The 26,907-nt window shown below is 50.7% G+C and overlaps 1 protein-coding gene across 14 annotated transcripts in view; it reads right to left on the bottom strand.

Moving 5' to 3' along the window:
- Positions 1 to 26,907, bottom strand: part of CTBP2 (C-terminal binding protein 2) — a 167,807-nt gene that overhangs the window by 117,974 nt on the left and 22,926 nt on the right. The window contains exon 1 of one of the 14 annotated variants that reach the window (XM_069566828.1): positions 23,474 to 23,672. The exons of 12 other annotated variants lie outside the window; for them this stretch is intronic. The gene's annotated coding sequence lies outside the window, so the exon portion shown is untranslated. Of the gene's footprint in view, positions 1 to 11,121; positions 11,326 to 23,473; positions 23,673 to 26,907 lie in introns of those variants that run through there. One more of the 14 variants, XM_069566824.1, reaches the window with a different exon arrangement.

Genomic DNA, 26,907 nt, shown 5'->3' on the forward strand with positions numbered 1-26,907 from the left:
CATGCCTGAGCCACTAAACAACAACAGACAAGTGTGTGTGTCAGTAACATTCTTTTCAACAGAGGCCTGACGACAAAGGCGACATGTTAAATCTACCCAGTCTTAGTGGTGGGTACGGACTCTCTCCTTGAGATGCTTCACAGTAAAATTAATTAAATAGGGAACAGACAACCCCACCTGTGTAGAAGGCCTCACAGAGGAGGTGACCTTCCACGGAATTTCAAGCCAAAAATTTGGAAGAGCCTGCAGTCTGCCCAAGTGAACAGTGACAGCTCCTTTAGCAGATTAAGAACATTAAAAAGCTTGGAAGACTGTCAGAATCTTTAAAGCGAGTGTCCATTGTTACTTAAAGGTGGAAAAGAAGTACTTAAAAAGGCTGGAGCCACAGAAAGGCTAAAAATTCAAAAACACTTTGTTTCCGCAGATACTTGATGACAGTTCAACGGGGAGCCGTGCCCCGTGGATTCGCCAGGGGAAATTTTCCTGGCAGGATTCCTCTAAGAACTTCCAGGAGTATACAACAAGACACAGAAATGACTGCACTGATTAAAATCACCACCGCTCCTCCACCAGCAGCCCCAGGAACCTAAGCGGGCTGTTCCACCAAGTACAAAACTCGGCCTCAGCCAGTAAATGCCAGGAAGCTCCAAGTTGACTCAGCTTCATCTGGCCAAGGGAAAGGGCATCTATTTTTGTACAGTAACCTGGGTGAATCTATTAAACATCACTTGGCAAGTGTGTTCCGCCACAGTTGATAATGAGGAAGGTGTGAGCGCGTGCAGGCACGCACACACACACACACCCCGCCATGCGCGTGAAGGGGCAGCACCCAGGGCCTGCAGGGGTCTGAGCCAAGGCTAGGGTTTTCATGCAGGAAACTCCCACCACCTGGACTTTTAGTTTCTTCTTATCCTGAGTTGAGCGTATGAAAATTACCTTTTAGGTCCACAGTTAAAACTGAATGAGATGCACTCTAAAAGGTCTGCAAGGGGTCCTGAGAGGCTCTACCCTGGCTCATTCTGGGAGGACCAGCCCTGTTCCCACTTGAACTTTGCTCTCTCAAGGCGCTGCCACTGTGCTCCGCTCTGTGCCCTGCATGAAGGTCCTGCCCCATCCAAACTCTACAGAGAAGACAGGCACGCGGGTAGCCCAGCGTGGGCTCCCTGGGACTCCCCCCCCAACCCTACCTGTGGCAGGTATCACAAAGTGCCCACTTATCGGCACTTACTATGGATGAACTATTTCTAATGCCTCTAAAGCTGTGATGAGTCAGCTCTGCTACTACCCGGGGCCTGCCTGAACCCCTGGATTCTCTGCTCTGTCGGACTCACATTTGGGTCACGGAGGCTTTGAAATGCCTGTCCTCTGTCCTGCCATGGGCGGTGGGGGTAGGCTTCCAAGGAAAGCGCCTCTGTTCCTCTCCCTCTGGCTGGGAGGAACAAGGTGGCCAGTGAGCAAAAGCGAGGCCTGGCCTGGACATCTGTGAGCAGAAGAGGAGGTCCTCAAGGGGTAACTGTGGACAGAAGCAAGAAAACCTGGTGCAGAGAGAACACGGGTCTTAACTGGAACCCGCCCTCCTTCACGCTGTACTTATCTTGGATCCAGGGGGGCCCCTTCACATTTAGTACTTCCGGACTTTCCTGCTGGTCCAGTGGTTAAGAATCCGCCTACCAATGCGAGGGACAGAGGTTCGATCCCTGGTCCACATGCCGCGGAGCAAGTAGGGCCCCAGCGCTGCAACCAGTGGGTGCAATGAAAGCCCCTGCACCGCGGCCAGAGAGTAGCCCCTGCTTGCTGCCAACTGGAGAAAGGCTGTGAGCGGCCACAAAGACCCAGCACCGCCAAAAATGAATTTTAAAAATTTAGCACTTCAACAGAGAGCCAGCAAGTAGTCCACAAACTCTTTCCTCAGGCAATCACAAATTTACTGCAGTAAGTAAGTAGAGGGGCGAGTGGGGAGGAATGGAGGGGAGAGTGTGGAGTTAACAGGACACCACGGAGAATCCCAGGCTCCTCAGGTCGAGGTGACCAATGCCTGGAACTCTGTCCCATCTGAGCTGTCCCGTCTGCTTCATGGCTGATCAGGTCCTTTCGAAGAGATCATGCCTGGGGGCTCGGCACAAGGCCAGGGTCCAGCAAGTGCTCAGTAAATGCTAGTGGTCATCAGATACTGGCCTGTGACTCCGACATGAGTGTATCATCACCAGCCTCAGCTAGGGACCAAACCAGTCTCTGCTCGCCTTATGAGATAAATGGTTCCCGTTTGGCAGAAGAGTCCAGTACCTCTCGCCAGGTCACGAAGGGACCCACATGCTCCCTGTCGGCAGGGTGGACCCGCCCTCCCCATGGTGAGAGTCCAGAGGCCAGGCTGTGCTCAGGAAAGGAACACGGGACCGGGTGGAGAACGGTCCAGAACCCCAGGCTTCGCGCTCGTCAGTGTTCTCGGCTCAGATGCTGCTGGCGGGCCCTCTCAAGGGGGCACCTGTTGTTATCAAATTTACGACTGAACATACCGAGTGAAGTCAGAGACGGAGAAACAGCGTATGACATCCCTTAGATGCAGAATCTAAAAAGAAATGACACTCAAGAACTTATCTACAGAACAGAAACAGACTCACAGACTCAAGAGGACGAGTCCAGGGTGGTCAGGAGAGAAGGACGAGGGGAAGGGGGAGTTGGGGAAGTTCGGGATGGACAGGTACACACCGCCGCATTTAAAACGGACAACCAACAAAGACCTCCTGTAACATTGAGCACGCTGCTCAACGTTATGCGGCAGCCAGGATGGGAGGGGCATTCAGGGGAGAATGGATACATGTGTAGGTACAGCTGAGTCCCTTTGCTGTCCACCTCAAACTATCACGGCATTGTTAACTGGCTATACCAAAACAAAAGCAAAAGTTTTTTAAAGTAAGTATGACTGAAGCAATGCACGGTCACTCTCGGAAATGCTGGCCAGCTGCCCACAGCTGCAGGGCCCCACCCCGGGGCATCCAGCTGCTCATCTGCGCCCCAGGCAGAAGGAACCACTTGCCCATGGGTTGCTGCAAGAGGGACCCACAGACACGGAACCTGAGCCCCAGCTCTAGACAAAAGCCAGTCCTGGGGAGCCGTGGTGATCTGGAGGTCACCCCAGGCCAGCCCTGAGTCAACCTGTTCACTGTTCCCGCTCCACACACCAGCCACACAGCACTGTGTCAATCCGTGCAAAAGGGGAGCGACCCTCCAGGATGGGGTCACAGTAAGGATGTGAGGGCATGGGAAGTGGGTGCCAGGGGCTTTCCCCGTGTATCCACCGAAGGGCCTCGGACTATCTCAAGTTCAAGGGTGGAGGGTGGGGAAAAGCCTCAAGCAGACATGGAACCCAGAAGCCCCCAAGAGAAACCAAATGCCTGCCCTGCAGAACCGACCCACCCCTATCAGCAAAAAGAAGCCCTCTGGCCAGAGAGGCACACCCAGACAGAAGGACAGCCAGACAGAGGTGTCAATCTGAGGCCACGGGCTCCTGGAGCACAGCTCATGTAACCCCTGAACAGCCCGGGCCCTCCAGCTCCTGATTCACACCTGACCACCCTCAGCAGCTCTCCCCCACATCCAGGGACCCACAATCATCCAGCACAGAAACAAACGGTTTCGGACTTCGGCTGGGCCAGGGGACCAGAGCTGCGTACGTCAGGGGACCAGAGCTGCGTACGTCAGGGGACCAGAGCTGCGTACGTCAGGGGACCAGAGCTGCGTACGTCAGGGGCTGCTGGGAGCATAGATGGGCATCTGAGCAGCAGGGGGTGAGGTGGGTTGAGTGGGAGGGGCCAGGGGCTGCTGGGATGTAGACCCCGCCCCCCACCCAACCTCTGCCCCTGGGCTCAGAACTCAGGGCCACACAAGTGTGATCTGACCCCAACCAGGACCTCAGGCTGACCCAAGTCACCTGGGGTGGGGCCCAGCCTCTCAATATTAACACAGCCCCCAGAAAGACCTGGCCCACCAAGCATAAAACAGTGTGGAATTCTGGACTGGTTGTCACCAGGGAAGGACAACGTCCTCCAAAGACGGAAAGGCTGGACAAGACAGAGTTAACACGGTATGACCTGAGATGCCTTCCCCTTCTACAGCCATGCCATTCCTTCCCAGGATTCAATTCCATATGCGATTGCCTAATAATGAATAAACCATATTAATGAGCTTGGGAACAATTACCCTTTATTGAGGCAGGGTGGGGACCCTGAAAGTTAATATTCCATGTCCTGATACAACTGCGCTACTATCAAGACACCTAAGGTCAAATCAACACTTCATGGTTACCCCCACGTCCAAGAGTTTCAGCTTCAAGAAGAAACCTGCCCTCCAGGCACAAACTTCACATCCAGTCTTTGCAGAGGGAATGCTTATGGAAATTTTGTAATATTAAATATCTTCAGCTGGGTTTAAGCTTTAAGAACATGAAGAGGCCCAACAGCCAAGATTTCAGAACTCTGTCTTCAAATATAAGGACAGCCAGTGGAAAACTGTAAGGGAAGTCTTGGAACCCAGCCACTTTCTTAAGGAAAACAAAATAGGATATTTTCTCAGTGTTGTCTCAGATGTAGTCAATTAATGTGTCCATTCCTCGGCTGTCTTTGAGCTTTTTGCTTTCGCACCCACCCTTCAGAGCCAGCAGATTTGAGCCGGGCTAGGTGACTGGGAGGAGCCTAGCCTCATAGCATTAGCTGGCCTTCAATCCTCTGGAGAAAGCCTCTCTCTCAGTGGCTCCAGAGATGGAGAAATAAACAAGAGCATCGGGATGGGGCGGGGGGTGGGGGTGGGGGGGGTAAGGTTGGATACAGCTGGAAAAATGAACATGGAAAGCAAATCGACGGGGTGCTCAGGCCGGATGTGAGCCAAGTTTTGAAAGAAAGAGAAAAAAAAGTGGAGCCGTGAGCAGCAACCCACACACACAACGACGTCATCCTGTGAATTCAAGCAGCGTTCCCACACCCTAAACTGCCCAGTTGGCCGTGGAAGTGCTGGTCTGAGCAGTCTGACCCCCAGCTCCCAGAAGCCTGGCTGTGACCCCGAGCATCTGTCCCAATGTCAGACAAGCCGTGAAGCCGCCTTGTTAACTTTGAAATGCCCAGGGGTAGAGAGTCCTTTCTGGGGAAGGACCCCCTTACAATCAGCCTGGCTCAATGCATCAGGCAACAGGGGTGTAAGTCCATAAGGCAAATCAGAGATACTGTAAGTGGCCTTTTGTGGATCCAGACAGCAAGTGAACCAGAAAGCTACAGGCCCAGGTATTTCCACCTCTGGGAGAGGTTCCGGAACCTGCCAGGACTGGGAGAGAGATGGGCTAGCTGACAAAGAGAACATAGCAAGTAGCAACCACTAACCAGTGGGGCATCTTGAAAGAACACCCTGGCCTCAGCTTTCTCCCTGTTAGATTGCAGAGTGCGGAAGAGGTGTGCTGAATTCCTTTCCATCGGGTACCCCACTGAGCAGGCGCACGGGGTCAGACAGCAAGCATGTCTCCTGATGCTCAACACAGAGACAAAAAACACACTAAGCTGAGGATCTTTAACGCAAAATCCACGGATGGCAGAATAGAATGTTTGAAGAGCTGGTGAGACAAACACCCCCCAAGTCCCACCACTTCAGTGGGAGTATGAAAGGGCACCATTTCTGAAAAGTTAAGAGTTCACCCCCCAGCTCATTCTACCCTTAGACAATAACTAGAGGAGGAGCCAAGATTTAGATAAAAATAAAAATAGATCATCTCAGGGATCTCCCTGGCAGCCAGTGATTAAGACTCTGCACTTCCAATGCAAACGGCGTGGGTTCAATCTCTGGTCTGAAAACCAAGATTCCACATACCACACCAAAAAAACAAACCACCTAAGATGATCCCTAAAACAGAAAAGAGTTGGATAACTATTTCTGCGGCACTGTAGACATGACAAACAGCGATCATGGTATACCTACATATATTATGATACATGTAATCTCACCAGGTTACTCAGTTTTAAAAATTCAAAAACACTTCATAACTTAGGAGAAACACTTGTACGTCAAATGGAAAAGCAAACAGACTCCAAATCTTATTCAAAAAATATTCTTTAAACAGTGAATTTCACTTCTTAGTGTATGCATGTATGCACGAGACAGAAAATACACCCGAAGCGTTAAGAGAAATTATTTTTCCGTGCTAAGGTGATTTTTAAAATAGAAGGCTTTTGGATCATAAAAACAGTCTTCATATTTTCCTCGATTTCTCCATTTTCTGTAAAGGCAGGTCTCTTACAATCTGGAAAACGCACAGTGAGTCTGTGTGGGCTTCTGCCTCAGGAGAGGGAGCTGAGGCTGGGAATACAGAAACCGAGCTGCTGCCGACGGTTCCTGGCTCTATTTAGGATCTAAGCCCTTAAGTAACTGCTGCACTGTGCAGGTGAGTCCAAAAGGAAGTAGGAAGTAAGGCATCCTCTCCAAGCTCATGAAGTTAATCTACAAACAGGGTGATGGGACTTCTAGGTGGCTCAGTGCTTAAGACTTCACCTTCTAATGTAGAGGGTGCAGGTTGGATCCCACATGCCTCGGGGCCAAAAAACCAAAACATAAAATATAGCAGCAATATTGTAACAAATTCAAAAAGACTTAGAAAGTGGGGGTTAAAAAAAACAACGTTAAAAAAATTTTAAAACAAAACAAAAAGGTGTCCCTCGTATGGACGCCAACACATCAATCTGAATTCCAGGAGCCAATCGACCTGGGAGAAGCCCAGAGGGGCAGAGGAAGGGGCACCAATGCAGCGGGGATCCCTTGACTCCCACGGGGAGCTCAGAACCCACTCTCCCCAGGGCCTGCAGGATAGGATGGCACTGCCACAAGGTGGCCTTGGCAGGCTCCAGCCAAGTTCTTGGCTACAGACTAGACTGCAGAAGAATGAGCTGCTGCTGCTAAGTCACTTCAGTCGTGTCCGACTCTGTGCAACCCCATAAACGGAAGCCCACCAGGCTCCCCCATCCCTGGGATTCTCCAGGCAAGAACACTGCAGTGGGTTGCCATTTCCTTCTCCAATGCGTGAAAGTGAAAAGTGAAAGTGAAGTCGCTTAGTCGTGTCTAAAAGCAAAAAATACAAACACACACACACACACACACACACACACACACGACTTGAGAGTCAAGCGGCTGCATTCATAAGCCCTGGAAAAATTACTCATAAAAATAGTGACTAGATTTAGATACCAGCTGCTACTGATCATGGGACTATAGGCAGAATATCGAGTTGGGAGGAAGCTGGGTAAAAATGAATTCAGCTGGTTAACACCCCTCAGACCCCAGCTCTCACCAACTGTTTCCCCATCTCCACCTCTATACTGTACGGGCACCGACCACTTTACAGGTTGGTCACTGGTTAGTTGGTCAGCTCCCGGTGAGCAGTGAAGGGCGTTAATCCCTCCGTCGTGACCGACTCTTTGCAGCCTCATGGACTGTACCCCGCCAGGCTCCTCTGTCCATGGGATTTCCCAGGTAAGAAAACTGGAGTGGGTTGCCATTTCCTCCTCCAGGGGATATTCCCGACCCAGGGGTCAAACCCACGTCTCTTGCACTGCAAGCGATTCTTTACCATCTGAGCCACCAGGGAAACGCTGACGGCTGCCACCAGGGAAACGCTGATGGCTGCCACCAGGGAAGGTGAGCAGGGACAACATAATTTTTATCTTGGAGAACTTGGAGACCAGCCACTAGCGAAGAGCACTGAAGGAGGCTGTGAGCGGCCCCAGAAAAGCTGCCTGATCCCTTGTTTCGCTTCTTCACCAATAAACCCAGGACATGACCGTTCTTACCTAGAATGAGGGGCCACAGATGCCACAGATAAAGCACTCAGCTCTAACATGTATCTGTGAACACTTCTACTGTTTAACAAATGCTTTTCTAACAGGACAAGGATAATTCATGAATCCAGAGTCCTGGGAAGAAGAAAGGCCTAAAGGAAATTCTGTTTTATTTCAAAACAACTGTATTAAAACCCAAACCTATAGGTTCAGGGGAGATTTTGGTGTGAAATGAAGCGCTTCACTGCCATCAAATGGACCGGCTGCTGTACCTGCAACCAAAGAGACGACCTCACTTTTTAAAATCCATTTACAGCGCTAGGCATGTCGCAGGGAGCAGGACGCAGTGCAACTCCGCAAATACAAACGTGAGTGAAGACTCCCAAGGTCGAACGGAAAGGAAATTCACGGGGCCAAAATAAGTTTCCTCTACAGGCAACAAATTCTAGTCCTCAGAATGAATCCCAGGGACTTCCCTGGTGTTCCAGCAGTTAAGACTCTGCACTTCCCATGCATGGCTGCAGAGGATGCAGCTTCGATCCCTAGTCGGAGAACTAAGATCCCACATTCCCACATGGTGTGCAGTGCAGCCAAAAAAGGAAATAATAAATCCCAGAGCCAGATGAGACCTCAGAGAGCATCTTATCGGGAAAGGGAACCTCCCGCTACAAACAGCCTGATGATACAACCCTCCTGATTCATATGTATCAGGCTAAGTAACACAGGATTATCAACGAACTTCCTCACATACCGAGTCACTCTGTTGCACTCATTAACTCTGAAAATACAGATGACCTTCCATAGGGGTAATAACTTCATAAATGCTCTCCTCACTGACGGGACACGTGTGTAAATACACAAGCATGTATGTTTAACACAGTGCAAATACACCCAGTTTCTGAGGGAACAAAAGCTCAAAACTTTCCCTGTGAAAGTAGATTCTGGGGCTATGCCACTTCACAGCTCTCATGAAGGCATGCCAATGCCAAGGGAGGTGCTCAGGGCTTCCTCTAAAGAAATCATGTTCACGGAGTTTTTAACTTCTCTTGTGCACCAGACCAGAACTCCCGTTGGTTATTTTTATAGCAGCAATGCTAATCATAAAATATCAAAATCCAGTCACCTTTTATCCCAACTTTTGTTTCAGTCCGTGTACACAGTTCAAAAACACAACAGCACAGATGAACAAAACTCACAGGCTGAAGGCAGGCCCTTCCACTGGTTCCCCAAACCAGCCAAGCTATCAGAGCACACAAGCTTCTTCAAACATCACCCCCATGGACATCCGCTGCAAGATGCGGGTAAGCTAAGCAGAGGCCAGAGATGCCTCGCTCCTCTCATTTTGCAACTCTCAGGTTTCCACGATGGATTTCCTCTTACCCAGGGTTCCAGTCTAAGACTGGGTTAAAAAATCTTGGGACGGAATATTCCTCAGCAACAAAAAGGAACGAGCCGGCAATGCAAGTACCTGAATGAATTTCAAAGGAAACTGTGCTGAGTGAAAACACTCTGCCCCAAAAGGCTACACATTATGTATCACCTGATTCCATTTCTATAACATTCTTAAGGGACAAAACTACAGAGATGGAGAACAGATTAGAGGCTGTCAGGCTTTAGGGCCTGGGGAGCAGGCAGGACACTCTAGCTCCAGAACCTTCTCTGAGTAAGCAGGGTCTTGGAAGTCAGCCAGCCCTGCTGACAAGCTTGTATGCTGGCCATGACCTGTCTGCGCCACCTAAAGTGGGTGTGGCTGGAAACGGGGAACAGGAGGCACCCTTGTGGGCTGGGGCACTGTTGTGCGTCTTCACTGTGGTGGGGCACGGCTGCAGAAGTGAATATACCCAAACGAATGCATGTGACACTGGGGAAATCCACATCGTGTCTGTGGGTTGTATCAGTATCAGTTTCCTGGTCACTTTACCGTCACTATGTTCTGCAAGATGTTACCAACTGGGGGAGAACCAGGTAAAGGGTCTTAACAACTTACATGTGATTCTCTGATTACGTCACAATGACAAGCTCAATTACAAAAATAACAAGTAGCTTTGTCCTGTTTTGTCTGTTCCTTTGGCGCATGCTGACCAATAAACAGGGCAATTCCTTTTTGTGGCGGCCCGGGGTTTGTTTACAAGGAGCCTAGCCTGTTGACACGCTTCACGATCTGAGCTGGGATCAGCTTCCTTTGGCTGCCACGGTACATGGCTCCTGAACCCTGACCTTCTCCGCTGCAGCTGGCAAAGATGCTTGCTACGTAAGATCTTTCCTGGGAACAGGCACAACTGACTGGTTTCTCTTGCCCAGCTGCTGCCAGCTGCCCAGGGCTCCCCAGGTCACATCTCACAAAACAGCTCCGGAGAGGACAGGAAAAAGCCAGCCCCCGCGGCTGCTCCATGTGAATGAGTGGGCAAGGAACCTCAGGACTCCTGGACCCCACTTGGCTGCCTCAAAACACCAGGCGGCAGGCTCGAACAGGGCAAGACCGTCCCTGGCTGACACAAGCGGTTGTACGCTGGGCTGGCCACGTTCCAGCACCCAGCTCACTCAGAGAAAGTTCTGGAGCTAGTGAGTCCTAGCAGATTGGCAGAAGCAGCGAGCCACCTATCTGAGCTGACCCACAGCTTACATTCCTGCTTTTCCAGCAGCCTGGGGACCTTGAGGCTGCCCTCAAACTCCCCATCAGCCTCTTGTGACCCAACTTCATCACACTGTATCAACCTCAAGGTCTTCGGTGGCGTTCGGAGTCTGTCCCCCGAGATCGTGTGTTGTCTCCCTTTTAAGGAGAGCTGGCAGTCAGTCCCAATACTCCCCGGCACCTCCCTGCTGATTCAAAGAACCCAGAAGGAGAAAATTACAGGAGCATCTTTGCTGTCTCGCCTTATTGTCTTCAGGGTCACACTTCTTTCAATCCATTCAACAGGAGTTTATCCTCAATGCCTCCCAGAAATCATAAAGTAGTCCCCCTCTCCCCAAAATGCGCCATTCGGTACAGTGTACAGATAAAACATATTTCCATCATAATACTATTTTTTCAGGTTCCATAAACCCTTAAATAGCCATTTACTCAAAAAAAAACTGAACGCTTTCAAACACTGCCCAGCTTCAAAACTGATAAAGAAATAACCAGCGACTCCTCCGCGGGGATAAAAATTACATTCTACATAAATTAAATATATAATTTGATTAAACATGTTTATGTCTTTGTGATGACATTTAAAATAGAAGTAATCATTTTCTTTCTCAAAAGAAAAACTCTTTCAAATATAATTCGAAGCTGTCAAACCTATCGCCTGCTACAGATCTTTTAAATGTCACGTACCTTCAAAGGGGGGGGTGGCAGTTTCCTTTTAAATATGCAATTCCAAACAGTGCGTTCTGGATCAAGCATGTATTAAAATACACCGCTGGCATTTACCCTGATTAAGTAGGGCCCTCTCCCCTTGTTCCTGAGGATCTGCTCCGGAGAGCAGCTCTGAGAATGCTTCCTCCCCATACAACTCCAGAGGCTTAATGCTTCCACACTGGCTGCAAAGCAGCTGGCCCCTGGGACCAACACCAAGTCACACCCCTGAATGCCTTAAGGGGCAAAGGTATTTCTTATGATTCCTGCAGTTTCCCTCCCAGGTATCTCGTTGAACTCTGTGTAACCCAACTATGGCACAGCATCAACGGCCCAATTGTAAGACAGTGTTAATCAGATACAAAGGAAAACTCCAAACTCATTCTTCTAAGTCAATGACCTACATATTCAATTGCTTCTTCTCCAACTCAGTAGCAAACACCATGCTATATTTAAACACAGAGCACAGATATATCTTTCTTCTGAAATGCTTAGAGATACAGATAAAGCCTTACACTATAGCCCTCCTCTTCCCAACTTAAGGAATACAAGTCTTTGTCAACATCAACTGTTTGGGGAACTCAAGACAACACACATGGTCCATGACACTACTGTGTTTTAATAATAAGGGTAGTTTTTTTAAAAAACTGAAGATGAAGCTCCAATACTTTGGCCACCTGATGAGAAGAGCCAACTCAACTGGAAAAGACCCTGAGGCTGGGAAAGATTGAAGGCAGGAGGAGAAGGTTCTCATCCTCAACAGAGGATGAGATGGTTGGATGGCATCAGTCAACTCAATGGATATGAGTTTGAGCAAACTCTGGAAGATAGTGAAGGACAGGGAAGCCTGGCGTGCTGCAGTCCATGGGGTTGCAGAGAGTCAGACTCGACTTAGCAACTGAACAACAAAAGGTAAAAAAAAAGCATCTTCACTGGAAGGCAAGCAGAATGAAGCCTGTCTTCCCAGCCCCTGGCCAACTACAAGTGCTCACAAAGAAAACAGACCAAAGGACTTCAAGTCAGTTAAGCACGTCACATACCAAGTGTCCAACGGAGGTGCAGACTCTTCGTAACTGCGCAACCTCAGAACTAGGGACCAGCATGGGGATAATCTGGGAGTCAGCAGAGATGACAGCGGAGGAACAGAGAGCTCTCAGAGTCTGTTCTAACACCAGGGAAAGGGGACTTTCCACTGCCGATCTCTTTGTATCTCAGCCAAACTTGATGAAACATAGGTACACTACTTCACCACAACCCTCTCCAACCAAGCATCAAGGCAGAGGCTGGGGAGACCAGCCAGCCCAGCTCTGCACCCGCTGCCTTCCTCCTGGGGAAGGGGCGCTGCCCGTGGAGGAAGGAGGTGAGCAGGGGCCAGACCCGTGCCCGCACAACTCAGGGAGCCTTGGAGACAGATTACCCACCATGTGGTGGGCAGCCTGGGAGAGGACCAGGGTTGGGGGGATACACTTCACAACCAAATCTGGGCTGAGGCTGGGAAACCTCAGCTGCGGACACTCTGCCGTCTCATCCTACACTGTGACCTCAGGCAAGTCGCTTTATCCCTGGGAAACCTACTTCTCTCGGGGATGGGAGAGGAAGGCTCCAGAGACACCAAGTTTTGGTAACTCCAGTTCTAATTCCATTTAAAACAGGCAACTCCTGAGACTTAGAGCCAATTCTCTACTCACTGGGGCTTGACAGAGAGCAAGCACATGGAAACAGAGGTGTTAGGACTGGAACTCCTCTTTCTCTTTGAATTCAGGTGTACGTCCTTCCTTGGGTGGCGGACCCCCACCCTTACCCACCCCGCCCCCCCCACCACCACCACGTGGAGCTGAAGGGCCAGTAAATACCACTTGTGAGGCCAGACCCTGCAAACTGACCCCAGCACCCACGGAGAAGCCAGAGAGCACGGCTGAATCTAAATGTCTATGTGTCATGGGAGACCTTTTGCGTGCTCCCTGCACCCGCAGTCTCCTCCTAAAAGGGGGGCCCTTCCCAGTTAACACCACATGTGCTCCCTCCCGTCTCCCCACATCTGGGGCCCACAGAAGTCATCCGTCCAGCACCCCCACCCCAGTAGACTCTTCCTGCTTCAGTGCCTTTTTTTTGAGCCTTGCTATCTATCAAGCTTAGTGAACCCAACGTATACACACATATCTGTAGCTACAGCCATATATAGACACACACGCACTCATCCAAAAAACCTGGCGTGGACTCCTTCCTGATGGTCAAGGCCAACAGCCCCTTCTCATCTGCCATCCACCTTCCCAGCTGGACCCCACACCACTCCACCCATTCTGCTCCTGCACCAACGGAGGGGCAGGCACCGCCGAGAGGCAGATTTGGAGACAGACTTGTCTTCAAGGAGTTCCAGAACGAGCAAGAACAGAACACCAAGTGCTAGGAAAGCAGATATGGAAGGAGACAGCACCTTTGCCTGAACTCCCACTGAGAGGCGCCCAAATCACTGTCTTCCTCGGCCCCTCCAAGGAGCTCCAGATGTACCTCACCACCCTCTCCCGGGCCTACCAGCTACTTGACTGCGAGTCCCTCCCACCCCCAAACTCAGATTGTTCACTAGCGTGGACACCACTGCTTTACCCTGCTGGGAGTCCGAGACTCAACCAAGTCCAGACCCTGACTTAAGTCTCTGATCCTGGAACTGACCATGCCTGCCCCTACATTTGTCCACCTCCACGTTGGAATCACATCAATCCCCGGGCAAGAATGAAAACTCCAATCATCTTCTCTAAAAACACCTAGAAAAAAATCCAGTTGAGACAAATGTCATTTTGGGAGAATGACCCAGTCCAACTCAACTGGTCTAGTTAAAAAGTATTGCGTAAAAAAAAAAATAAGCGTTAGTCGCTCAGTCTCGTCCGACTCTTTGCCACCCCGTGGACTACAGCCCACCAGGCTCCTCTGTCCATGGAATTCTGCAGGCAAGAATACTGGAGCGAGTTGCTAGTCTCTTCTTCAGAGGATCTTCCCGACCCAGGGATCGAACTCAGGTCTCCTGCATTGCAGGCAGATTCTTTACTGTGTAAGACACCAGGGAAGCCTGAAGTGTCTAAAATTCCATCTCAATCAGACATCGTTAGAAGGGCTCCTCCCAGAACGCCTTCTCCTAAATTCTCCCTCAACACTGCTTCTAAGTGTGCCCGCGGACCCGGCCCAAGCAGCAGCTTGTGTTGCCAGACCTTAGCTGCTGGTAGAACCCTCAGCTCCTATTTGATATTGTCGTTCAGGTGCTAAGCTGTGTCCGACTCTTTGAGACCCCATGGACTGCAGCGTGCCAGGCTCTCCTTGTCCTTCACTCTCTCTCAAATTTTGCTCAAATTTATGTCCACTGAGTCGGTGATGCCATCTAGCCATCTCATCCTCTGTCACCCCCTTCACCTCCTGCCCTCCATCTCTCCCAGCATCTTTTTTGACCCTTTTTTGAAAGGGTCTTTTTTCAGTGAGTTGGCTCTTCTCATCAAGTGGCCAAAGTATTGGGGCTCCAGCTTCAGTATCAGCCTTTTCAATGAATATTCAGGGTTGATTTCCTTTAGGATTGACTGGTTTGATCTCCTTGGAGTCCAAGGGACTCTCAAGAGTCTTCTCCGGTGCCACAATTTGAAAGCATCGGTTCTGCAGCGTTCAGCCTTCTTTATGGCCCAACTCTCACATCCGTGTATGACTACTGAAAAGACCACAGCTTTGACTATATGAACCTTTGGGATTACAGGACCTCTATTCCCATAACTCCCTCTAAGGAAGCATTTCTCTTTAGGATGAGCTCAAAGACACACACCATCTCTCTAAACTCAGGAAAAGAGAACCGTTTACAGCCAACTGTCCTGAAGTCTGTGGTTCCTGTATGTCCATTTTTTAAACAACTCTAGTCCTTCCCAATCTCATCTCTTCTTACAGTATCCTTTTTCCTTTTTTAAATCTCAAAGCATTGGGTTGGTCAAAAAGTTTGCTTGGGTTTTTCTAGCTCACGGGGAAACCTGCATGAACTTTTTGGACAACCAATACTTTCTCCAAAAAGACAAGATATAAAAAGTAAAATGTAATCCACTCATTAGGACCTACTAGCAGCCCTATAAACCATATCCCCAAAAGCACTGGCCCTGAAGAGACTCGGAGAAGCTGGCAGTAGCCTCTCCAAGGCCAGCACACCCCAGACCACTGGGCTCCTAAGTGGCCCGGCTCACAGGGTGACTGGTCTGCGGCTGGTTAGAGCTGCGTAGCACACCTGCTCAGCCAGTTCCCCCACACTGAAGCAAACTAGAAATGCACACACTCCCATGTGATGAGCGGGCTCCGAAAACCAACTTCGATCAGTCGTGAACGCAAAACAGTGGGCACAAATGTTAAGAAACACCAAGGACCAAAGGCCCTGACCCTCATGCTTCACTGGAAAGCACAGTTATTTGAGAGGTAGGGAAGGGGGTGGGAGATGGCATGGGAATGGGAGCAAGGAGAGACACGGCCCAGGAAAAATCAACGATTGTCCTGAGTCACCAGGGAAAGCCAAGAGGCCCAGGCCTTGAAATAAAACAAAAAGGTGCCTTTTACCGAAGCAGGCACACTCCATGGCCCACCCCCAGCAGAGCAGTGGGGTAAACTGCATCTATCTCGCTGGCGGAGGGACCAAGGGAGAGGAAGGTGTCCCCCACCCCATTATACTGCCCTCAAGCAGAAAGCCAATGTTCTGCTAAGTGGTTTAAAAAACAGCTCCATCTTCCACATGTGATTGGCAGCAGTGTAAAACTATTATAACTGCTTTATAAAACTAAACATACACCTATCCTGTGACCCAACATTCCACTTCTAGGAATTTACCCAAGAGAAATGAAAACATATGTCCATAAAAAGGCATGTACGAGAATGGTGCACTCCAGCTTTACTTAGGATTGCCAAAGCGTCCATCAACAGGTACGTGGATACAGTGGACGCTGTTGGAATACTACACAAGTAAAAAGGAACCGGCAATTGTTCCAGGTAAGAACACCCCAAGATTTCACCAAACATGTTACAGTGAACTTAGAAAGCTTTTGCTGAAAGGTATATGTGGTATAATACATGTGTGTAATATTGCATGTGTACATATACATGTGTGTATAACGTGTGTACACAAATGTAGTATATTAAGTGCTAGAACATGAAAAATTAATCACGTGGGAGTGGAGAGTATTTGCCGGAGATGATCAGGGAGACTGGAATAGGGGGTACCTGGCCAGGGCCATGAAGGAAGTTTCTGGATTGGTGCTAAGCTGTATACTGTGATATACTTGGGGGTACCCAGGTATGTGAATCCATCAAAACAAATGGATTGGCTCACCTAGGATCTATCCCCATTCCCACCCCGCTGAACACCTCCCCCAAGTCCTATCTCAAAGGAAAAACTAAACTATAGCAATCACAAAAAAGTCAGCTTCAGAATTGAGATGCGTGCTGAGGGACCCAGGCAGGGGCGGAGCTGAGCAAGGACTGAGAACCATTGGGAAACACTGCCAGGTCAAGATGGACTGACGGGCAAGGGGGTGGAGGGTGCTGAGCCTGCGGTCTGGAGGGTTCACTGCACCACGTGACCACTTGGGGGGAACCGCTGGCTCTGGCCCACCTGCAAAATGACAACCACAGACATACCCACAAGGCCAGGGTCATTTCCCCACCAAGAGCTGAAACCCCAGAGGCCCAGACGGATTGTCGCCCCAAACCAGAGTGTAGGCGCAGCGGGCATCTAAGTAACACCCATTCTCTCCAGAAACAGACCTGTGAACTCAAGGAGGCCCAGGACAGGCTAAGGGTTGTTTGTACAAATGCAGGCTGATAAAACAGGAGGTCCCAACCCAATGAGAATTAACCCACGGGGCAGTCACATTTGCATCCAGTAGGTTCCAGTGCTTCAAGGCAGAACCCCCAAGAACAGCCTTTTTTTGACCACAGTTCAGTTCAGTCGCTCAGTCGTGTCCAATTCTTTGTGACCTCGTGGACTGCAGCACGCCAGGCTTCCCTGTCCATCACCAGCTCCCGGAGCTTGCTCAAACTCATGTCCATCGAGTCGGTGATGCCACCCAACCATCTCATCCTGTTGTCCCCTTCTCCTCCCGCCTTCAATCTCTCCCAGGTGTTTGACCATGAACAGTTCCCACAGAGCACATGGATTACAAAGGCACATTTGGAAACAAGCCACTAAACTCCATGTGACGTTTAACGGGGCTGCCCTTAGATGCTGAGTCCTATAGGTCAGACCTCTCAGCCTCAGTCGCATTCCCAGTACCAGGTCACACATGGACTGCGCCTACCAGACTCTATCACCAAAGAGGTTTTAAAATATCAAGTACTGAAAATACATGCAACTTTCCCATTAAAAGCTAGGGCGTGGACACTCCAAAAGGTCAACATGGCACCCACTACAGTTTCATTACTGATGCTTCCTCCAGATGGCAGGAAAGCTACAACAAACGCACCCTTAACGAGTCGCTGCTGTCACACAAGAGGAACAGAAACCCACTCCCGACGGAATCCCAGACCTTGGATCTGGGCAGATCTGAGCTATCAGCAAGCACAGACCTGGCCCTGTGGAGGCAGGCAAACTTGCTTCCCAAACTGGAAGGAATTCTTGGGCACTGACCCTTTGACCTACTTTATCTTAAATTCAATGTGTGTTAGTTCAGATGCTCCAAAAACAGATACCAGGACAAGATGAATAACAGGCTCTACCAGAGACTTCTTGGGAGACATGAAATAGGAGGCAGAGGGAGACGCTGGTCTGACTCCTCTAGAGGAGACAGGGAAGGTGCAATCTTGGCCTGCCAGGCAGTTCAAGGCCAGAGGGGAGTCTCTGGGCCCAGAGGACAGGCTGTTGGGAGGAGTCCCAGGTCTCGCGGGACAGGCTGGCTTTCCCCACTGAGCTCAGGCCCTAGCTAGGTGAGGCCTGTGGAACGAGGGCTCTGTGAATGCGGTGCTGGGGTCCACTTGTGGAAAGTGTTTGGGGCCACCAGTTTCATTCCCAGAAAGATCAGGGGTGCCTTTCATGACAGCCACACCATTCCAAGTCACTGCAACACTTTTCCGACCCAAGGCTCGCTTCTAAGCTTCTCCAACAACTGCCACCTGGCCCCACCCCGTGTTTAGGTGGCTATCACTTGGCAAGTGTTACGCAGGAAGCCCTGCAGGGATGCTCACCCTCAGGGAGGGCCCCCCTGCAACAAGAGAGGGGAGGGTGATGGGATCTCCAGGACTTAGTGATAAATGAACTCGGCAGGTGGAGAAGTGAAAGGTATGATGCTGAGGCTGGGGACCTGGAGAAGTGGCCGCCTGCTCACTGAAGCAGAGTACGAGGCAGGGGTTGGTCTGGTGGATGATCAAGTTAATCAACTACCCAAACTCAGCGTTATTAGTTCACACTATCTGCTTTAACAAATGAACCCAAAATTGAATATCAACTCAACACAATAAAAGCTTACTTCTGTATCACAAAATGATCAGTGTTCCCAGTGGGTGGGCAACTCTTCACCTGGTGATTGAAGGGTCCAGGATCCTCACTTTCTCCTCTGGACTGGCCACACCCAGTTGACAATGCAGGTAAGAAAGACTGGGTAAAGCACACTTGCTTCCTAACCACGTCTCCCAGGAAGTGACACCTACTGCCCCCAGGGCTCCACTGCCAACAACCGCCCGGGGTCTCCAGGAGCTGCCCAGGTGGCGGTGGGGCAGCCACCGTAGCAGGAAGTCCCCACCACTGACGCGAAGCACAGATCTCTGGTGGACATCTGGTCGTCTCCACCACACTTACACGTTCCAACTTGATCTCAAGAGAGGCTTATTTTGGAAGCAATATAGGCCTTCAGCTCTCTCTGAACACCATAATCCAAGGCTACCTGACCATTGAACCAAATCTGAAAAGAGACACCAGCAATTCTGGAAATACATCTATTAACTTCTCTTGTTACCACACAGCTGTGGCATTCACATGGAAATCTGGTCACAACTCGACTCTCACCAATCAAGTAAAAAGTTGAGCAACTGTCCTTTTATTGGAAAAGGTGTGCAAAATTGGTTTCATGGCCATCAACTCTAAAAATATCATCAAGGCTTAGACTCGGCATTGTTTAATAAGCCTACCAAGAACGGGGGGAAAAAATAAATGAATTAAACTATGCCATATTATCAGTTTTTATGACAGAACTCAGTCCCCAAATGTTGAAAACCAATGAAATAACAGTGCTCTTGTTGAAGTCTTCAAGCCAACCTTGTAAAAGAAACACAAGAATTGCAATTTCACAGAGCCTAGCCCAGGACTGGGTGACTTGCCAGAGGTCACCCAGCTGGTGAGGGACAGTCGGGTGAGGGGGGTTTCCAATCAGTTTGACTCGGCACCTGGATCTGGGTCAAGATCCCAGCAAGTTTTGAAAACTCTCCAAGGCCAAGTCAAGCTCCCAACATCCTCACATCAGTACAGATTCTACTTCAAATGGCAAATAGAGCACCTTGGGTATAATATTCTTATAAGTACATCCGAATTGAAAAAAAAAAAAAAACTCCACTAAAACACGAGTTTTCATCTGCATAACACTTAACCAACTAATTCCACGACATTCAAGTGAGAACAGATGATGTACTGAAATATCAAAAACAAGAATCCGATTTGGTAAACAGTTGAGCGCTATTTTCACATCACCCTAATGAATTTAGTTTCAATGAACACAAATCAGCAAACACTCTGAAAATTTTAATGGTATGGTACAAAATGATGCTTTGAATGACAGCCCCAGAGAACAAACTCTTCTCCGCAAGTGACAGATACCACAAGAGGAAAATCAGAAAGGGTGAGTTAGTTCAAATCCACTTATGGCCCATGGATCTACACTTGACTCTGGGCTTGCTTCTCACAGAGCTTCAGACTGTGAGTGAAGCAGCAAGGAGAGGCGCTCTGGGTCCCTGGATCTTGCTCAAACAGCTAGGCACAATCTGCTACCAGGTGCCTGGTTTTGTTCCAATACCTGTACAGCAGGTGGATCAGTACCCACAAAAGACGGTGCATAGATTTTGGGTCAAATTCTTGCCCAGAGCAGGCACCTGCCTCTAGCCAGCTCATTATGGCCCTCAGGGTCAAGGGCACTGCTGGGAAATATCTGGATGTTTGGGAAGTGTCTGGGATGGCAGGATACAGGTCAAGGTGGGTCCAGATTCCTCCAGAGCCCTGCTCACGTGCCCACCCGTCCTCTCGTCTGTGTCTCCACCCTGTCACCACTCTGTAAGTGGTACCCAAGTTAAATCTTGGCAGTGAGTTTACATCCACTTAGCTTTCAAAAAAGCATGCAATGACCAGGAGACAAGGAAACGCACTGACACCCCCAGAGAATGCAGAGGGTCATCACATTCACCTGAGTCCTGTGAGTTTTTTCATCTGAAAACCAAGGCTGTTGTTTGGAGGCTGTAATTAGAACATACTGGAACACAGCTGTAAACTGTAAGTCACTATGAAAAGAGTGGACTGGTCTTTTGAAATGACATTTCTGCCTCGGTTATAATAAACCAAAATTAAATCACTCAGTTGTCTTTGGGAAGAATTCTGAAGCCTACCTTCAAACCCAAGTGAACCCCACAGCTACATGGGGACAAGGAAGCACCTCCTTCCTGCCGTATCCTGCCCGAGCCTGACCTGGGGGAACCACAGCTGCTTAACTGAATCCTGAGTCCAACACACACTTCTTGGCCGCAGCCCCAAGACGGATCCAGCTTTCTTTTTTCCACTGGCAACGAAGTTTGCTTTCAAAGACAAAGGCATTTAAGACAACACCTGTATGATGTTAAAGAAACAAAAGACTACAGATGAGATTTTAAAAGCACGTGATCGGAAGGAAGGAAAGTGAGCATTCAAAAGCCACATCCTGGGGCTCTCGCTCCTAGGGTGCGAAGACTAAGGGGGCTCCCCAAAACCAGCCCTACACAGTCCAACTCCTAAACCTGTCACCTCTTTCCAGTCCAACAGCCATGCCATCAAGTAACTGTTCCTGCTCCCAACTCATGGGCGAGGGGGCACTGAGGCTTTGAGCCTCACACCAGAGTCCGCAGCAGAAAAAGCAGAGATGGAACCCGAGTGCACCCATGGAAGGCCACCTGGCACCTACAGCAGAGGGCAACGGGGCAGGAGGACTTCAGCAAAATGAGACTAAGCGTCAGGACAGACCCCCTGCGGCATTCAGGCCCCTCTGCTTTCTGCCGCCCTCTTCACCCATGTGGGCAGAGGGGGCGTCAGAGCATGGTCTGCCCGCTGGTCTGGTCAGTCTCCTGACCCCACCCCCGGCAATGGCTTCACCCCAACACTCAGCACTCAGCCCCCCAGGATCTGATGTGTGACTTTTCGACTCTCAGACCCTTTTCTTTCCATAATTCAGAGGCAGCAGCCGAGTGGCATCACGCACAAAGGGTCCTGGGGCACCCCCAACCCACTTGGTCCAGCTAAAGGGACCCTTTCCCAGGTCCAAGTATCATACGTGTGTTTGCTCCCTCCTACCCGGGGGCACCAAAACCCCTCCTCCCCCAGCACCTTCCACAGCAACCCCCTGCCTCTAAACAAGACAATTCCCTGGAACTCCTCCAGGGTTTCCTTCACTCCCCCTTCAGCACTACCCAGCCCCCTGGTCCCCTCTCTCCCTCCTGTCCTGGTGACTTCACAATGGCCTTCGTAGGCCAAGAAATCTCACGCAGGGATACTGAACACCCTAGATTCCCGTGAGACACGGCTGAGCGCAGGATTCTTTTCCTACCAAAAAAATACACATGGGACCCTCCCCGCTCCACCCTCCCCTAGACTCGTACCATTCCTGGGGTTCACACCCCCAACCCAGGCACGGAGCCCACGGAGGTCCACAGGCCTGAGTCAGGCCCTCCGGCTTTGTTTCCTAGGCAACAGCCACTCTCCTTTGCAGCTACACACTGACCACAGCAGAAGATTCTAGCATTCCTGGAGTTTCTTCTCGAGGGTGGGAGACGCCCGCTTTCCTTCCGGAGGGGCTCTGAGGCAGATGGGACCCTGGCAGCTCGCTCTTCCCCGGACACCTGTGTTGCCAAACTGAGGGCACTTTGGCTCCAGGAAAGCCTGGCAAAGGAAACAGCCCCACAGACCCTCACTTGGCGATGGGGAACCAGGCCGCTCTAGCCGGGCGGCAGAGGCATATCTGTCACCAACGACACGTGGCTGAGGGGCTGGGCCTCCCAAGAAGCCCCTCTCTGCCCCTGCCTCCGGCGTGTGGGGCAGGGAAGTTAGGAGTTGCCCGACTCTCTGAGGCCCTGCCTTCCAGCCCCCGGGCTTGGAAAGGGCCATGTGGCCTCAGCTGGGCGGGGAAGGGCCTCTCTACCTGACTGCCCATCAGAGCCACCTGGGAGCTTGTTAATCTGCCACGCAGGGTTCCACCCCGCAACCAGGGACTGAGAAACTCCGGAGGGGCTGGGCTCGTTTCCAAAGCTTCCTCAGGTGATCTCAGGTCCAGGCAATGATGAAAAGGATGGGGGCAAAGGGCGTGATGGCCTCCAAGGGAGAGGGGGGGGAGCTGGAAGGAGCCCATAGCCCAGCTCCCTCAAGAGGACTTCCCAGACCTCGGGTGGGTGAACGAGACCCCCAGCACCCAGGGGTCTGGGCACCCCTAACCCACTTGGTCCAGTTAAAGGGACCCTTTCCCGGTTCCAAGTATCACACATGTTTTTGCTTCCTCCTACCTGGGGGCACCAAAACCCCTCCCCCAGGGCCTTCCACAGCAACCCACTGCCTTTAAAGAAGACAATTCCCTGGAACTACTCCAGGGTTTCCTTTACTGCCCCTTCAGCACAACACACTCCGGTATTCTTGCCTGGAGAACCCCATGGACAGAGGAGCCTGGCAGGCTACAGTCCCTGGGGCCGCAAGAGTCGGACATGACTTAGCGACTAAACCACCACAGCACTACCCAGCACGCCTGGTCCCCCTCCCCATCCTGTCCTGGTGAGTTCACAGGGCCACCATGAAGTCTTCCCTTGCCGGCTCACCTGCGCGTCCACTGCCCTCTGGCTATGTGGCCTGCTCCTTGCGGGCCGGACGGGGTCAGGCTGGTTCAGGCCACCAAGCTAGCTACAGACACTGCCCTGCCATCCCAAGGCTCGTTAGCCACAAGAATACAGAAGGCCCACCAGAGAGCAGGTGCCATGGAGGAAGTGGGCAGGAAGGAAGACGAGCCCATTTTCATAGGATTCGTGCCCAGGGCATCTTTCCAAGCCTACCTGCCGTAAGTCCAACTGACTCCTGACCCGCCCCCTGTAGCCCCCAGGAGAGCTGAATCCAGCAAACACTTACCACCTGCCCGGGAGCTGAGGACCTCGGATCGCGCGGTCTGTTACAAGACACCCTCCAAAACGCTGACTATTAGTCCCCCCAAAATAGCATCGCTAGCCACAGACACACAGGGACAGACACATAAAACACATTCTCCCAAAACGGCAACAGGGCGTCTCCTGGGCGGTGCTGCCTACAGCCTGGAAGGGGCTCTGACTTCAAATAGGCTCCAGGCAGGGGAAGGGCGGGGGGAGCTACAGCTGGGAGGGGTCGGGTCAAAACTTTCCCCACCCAAACCTTCAGCCCTGACATCACCACCAGGAAACGAGATGTTTGTTTTATTACAAGGTCTCGAGTTCCTGCTGCTTCTTTACCTAGAAGCAAAAAATTTTCCACCTGGGTCCTCACACATCAATGTCACCAAAATTACAATTCACCGAAATATCAAAACCACCCACAACTGCAGAGAAGATTAAAATGGGAAAGGGATGAGGAAATTAAGCAGATACAAAGAAAAGTAGAGGGAAAGTTCCGTTTGATCAGAACAGATTTTGCTCTTTTTTACAAAGCGCTATACTGTCTGCAGACCCAGAGTCCCCTTTGGTGCCACGGTGGTGACTGATCTCAGAGCCGGAGGCTGGTTCGGGGGCCTGTGAGGCCTTGCTGACTGTGGTGGGCTCAACTGCCAGCACCCCACACCCACAGTACCCTGCCAGAGCTCAGCCAGCTCTCAAGGATGGGGAACAGCACACACAATATCAAGGGTCAGACTTTATCTTTTAAATGCACAATGTGCTCGAGCCAAAAACAAAACAAAAAGCCTTCCCAAGATGCTTTCCAAATTCCAGAAACACACTGGGCTGGAAAAAAAAAAAAAATGGAGCCCTGTTTCCTCTTATTTTTAATCTTACTTTGGCGAGGTTCATAATAAAAGAGAATAACCTATTTATTTGCTTACCTTACTTGGAAAGACAATAAATTGGAAAGGCTTCATAAATCTTGCAGGGAATTCCTTTAAACAAGGACTGTCAGCAAAAATCCGTAAATAACCCTCTGCCAGTCTCCAGCAATCACCTCCACCACACATTCTTTTTCCTTCCTGCTTTTGTACTAATCTTCCAGCAAACAAATCAAATCAAGCACTAAAACGTTTTTATTCTTTATCAAGGTGAGGCTCAGAAAACATCTGGGAGTCCACCGGGACTGTTGACTTACTTAGGTGGCCTCTGAGAACAATCAGATGCAGCAAAGGCCCCCCAGGACAAGATGAGGGAGACCCCTGAACCCCCAAACCCTGCCACACTGCTCTCACCGATTTACCAAACCCAGGCTGGCAATGGGCTTTTGCACACAGAGCCAGGGACAGACATCAATTTGACCTGGAGCAAAGCTTGAACCTTATGAAACAGGTCCTATCCAGGCGGGGGACAGGCTCTCAGGTTTCCTCCACCTTAGCTCACCCCCCGGCCCTTGTAATCCCACTGTCGGAGACCTTCCAGATCCATCCAGGCAGCAGTTGGTCAAGTTCACTCATCCCCATGTTGACCAAGATGAAGAAAGACAGCTCAGAACTTGGAGATGTCCAGAGCAAACCCACAGCTCACCCAGCAGCCCAGGCCTTGTTCCCACCACGTTGACTTGTGAGGCACCTGATTAAAACGACCTTCAAAAACAGCCAAAGATGGACAGTCTCACGCTGAGGTTTCAAGGACTGTGCTAAAAATAAGCCTAAATAAGAGGCAGAGGGAGGCTCGTGGATAATCAAATGTGTAATCAATTTACATGTCAGGGAAGGATAATTACCATAACCAAAAAGAAAAGTTCTCCAAGCCAAAAGGTTAAGAAAGAAAATTAAATCAGCAAGCCACCACTACCCAACTACCCACATAGAAACAACATACGTTTTCGGAAAGGACAAGCCTGTTGTATTCCTGGCAGCTTCCAGAGCCTTGAAACTTCCCTCCAGGACCATGATTCTTGGTCCTGGGTGTGATTCTTGGGTGTGAGACACAAGACTAGCGAAACCTAAGCAACTTGTCAGACTTGTGCACAGCCAGCAATACACGCAGCTGGTTAGCTGTGCAAGGGTTAGTCGCTCGCGGTGTCCGACTCTGTGCGATCACACTGTAGCCCGCCAGGCTCCTCTGTCCGTGGGGTTCTCCAGGCAAGAATACTGGAGTGGGTTGCCGTGCCCTCCTCCAAGGGATCTTCCTGACCCAGGGGTGGAACCCGCGTCTCTTATGTCTCCAGCATTGGCAGGCGGGTTCTTTACCACTAGCGCCACCTGGGAAGCTATGCAAAGGAACAGGCTTTTGATACAAATCCCACCAAGATTTCAAAGGGCTGTGTCCCTGCAGGCGACTGAGCTGTGTAGAAAGAACCTCATGTGCTGAAGATCAACCTCCAGATGGAAGGTTGCCTCGGCTGTTCCTATGACGAAGGCACCAAATTCATCTGTTCTTATGTCTCCCCTCCTGGCTCACTCCCGGTACTCAAGAAAAATTATTATAGACTCACCAAATTAACGTATTTCTTGTGTTTCCAAGTGAAGGCAGAGGCCTTTCTTAACTGGCACTCTCTGAAATAGTCACTTGACAATTGGCACACCTTAGGCACGACTGCCCGCCGAAGCTAGTGGGGCCTGGGCACTCAGCAGCGGTTGCCCACTCCCTTCCCTCCAAGACCGCTGTGATTTCAGGACCCGTGCAAGTGAAGCAGCTTCCCGCCTTTTACCTATGTTAACCTGGGGAGCTACCCTGCAGAGACAGGAGCGGAGCCCCAGGAGGGCGCAGGGGAGGCACCCCGGGTGCAGGAAGGACACGGGCAGGCCCTGGGGCCGCCTAGAACTGCAGTCCTACTGTGCTCCCCAGGACTCAGACAGCCACCGCCTGGGTGGGCAGGTCATGTGTACACAGGACCACCGAAGATGCTTCCAGAGCCCCTCCGGACAGAAACCACTTCCCTGCCGTTTAAATAAAATCCAGCCTTTGACTTTTCCTGTTAATAAATTCCAGTGTTTGGGCAACTTTTCTCCCCTGGGCAAGGATGGGAGGGCAGCGCAGTCTCAGCGTGGTCATGGCAGCTTCTGGACCCCAGAATCTCCCAGCAGCCGGGTCCCCAGGCTGGGAGGACTCGGGTCTCCCAATGGGCTGGCAGTGTCGTGTCCCGCCCCCTCCCCCACCGCAAGGAAGAACCCTCAAGAGTGTGGAAGCCACTCAAGGACAAGCAGTTCAAAATGCTGCTTCAAACAGCTCTTGTCCCATTGGAGCGCCAACCTTTCAGCGACGAACCCCAGGCTCCAACCTCTTTGCATCTGGAAGCTCCTCAAACCTTCTAAGCATGTGGTCACATCTCTGCTGCACTCATGGCACGCGTGTCAGCTCACAGACAACCACCCCAAAGAGGCCAAGGATGCTTAGATGGGAATCTCAGGCCAGGAATCAAGGTCAGGGGGC

The sequence above is a fragment of the Ovis canadensis genome, chromosome 22 (assembly GCF_042477335.2).
Source record: "Ovis canadensis isolate MfBH-ARS-UI-01 breed Bighorn chromosome 22, ARS-UI_OviCan_v2, whole genome shotgun sequence".
Taxonomy (NCBI): domain Eukaryota; kingdom Metazoa; phylum Chordata; class Mammalia; order Artiodactyla; family Bovidae; genus Ovis; species Ovis canadensis.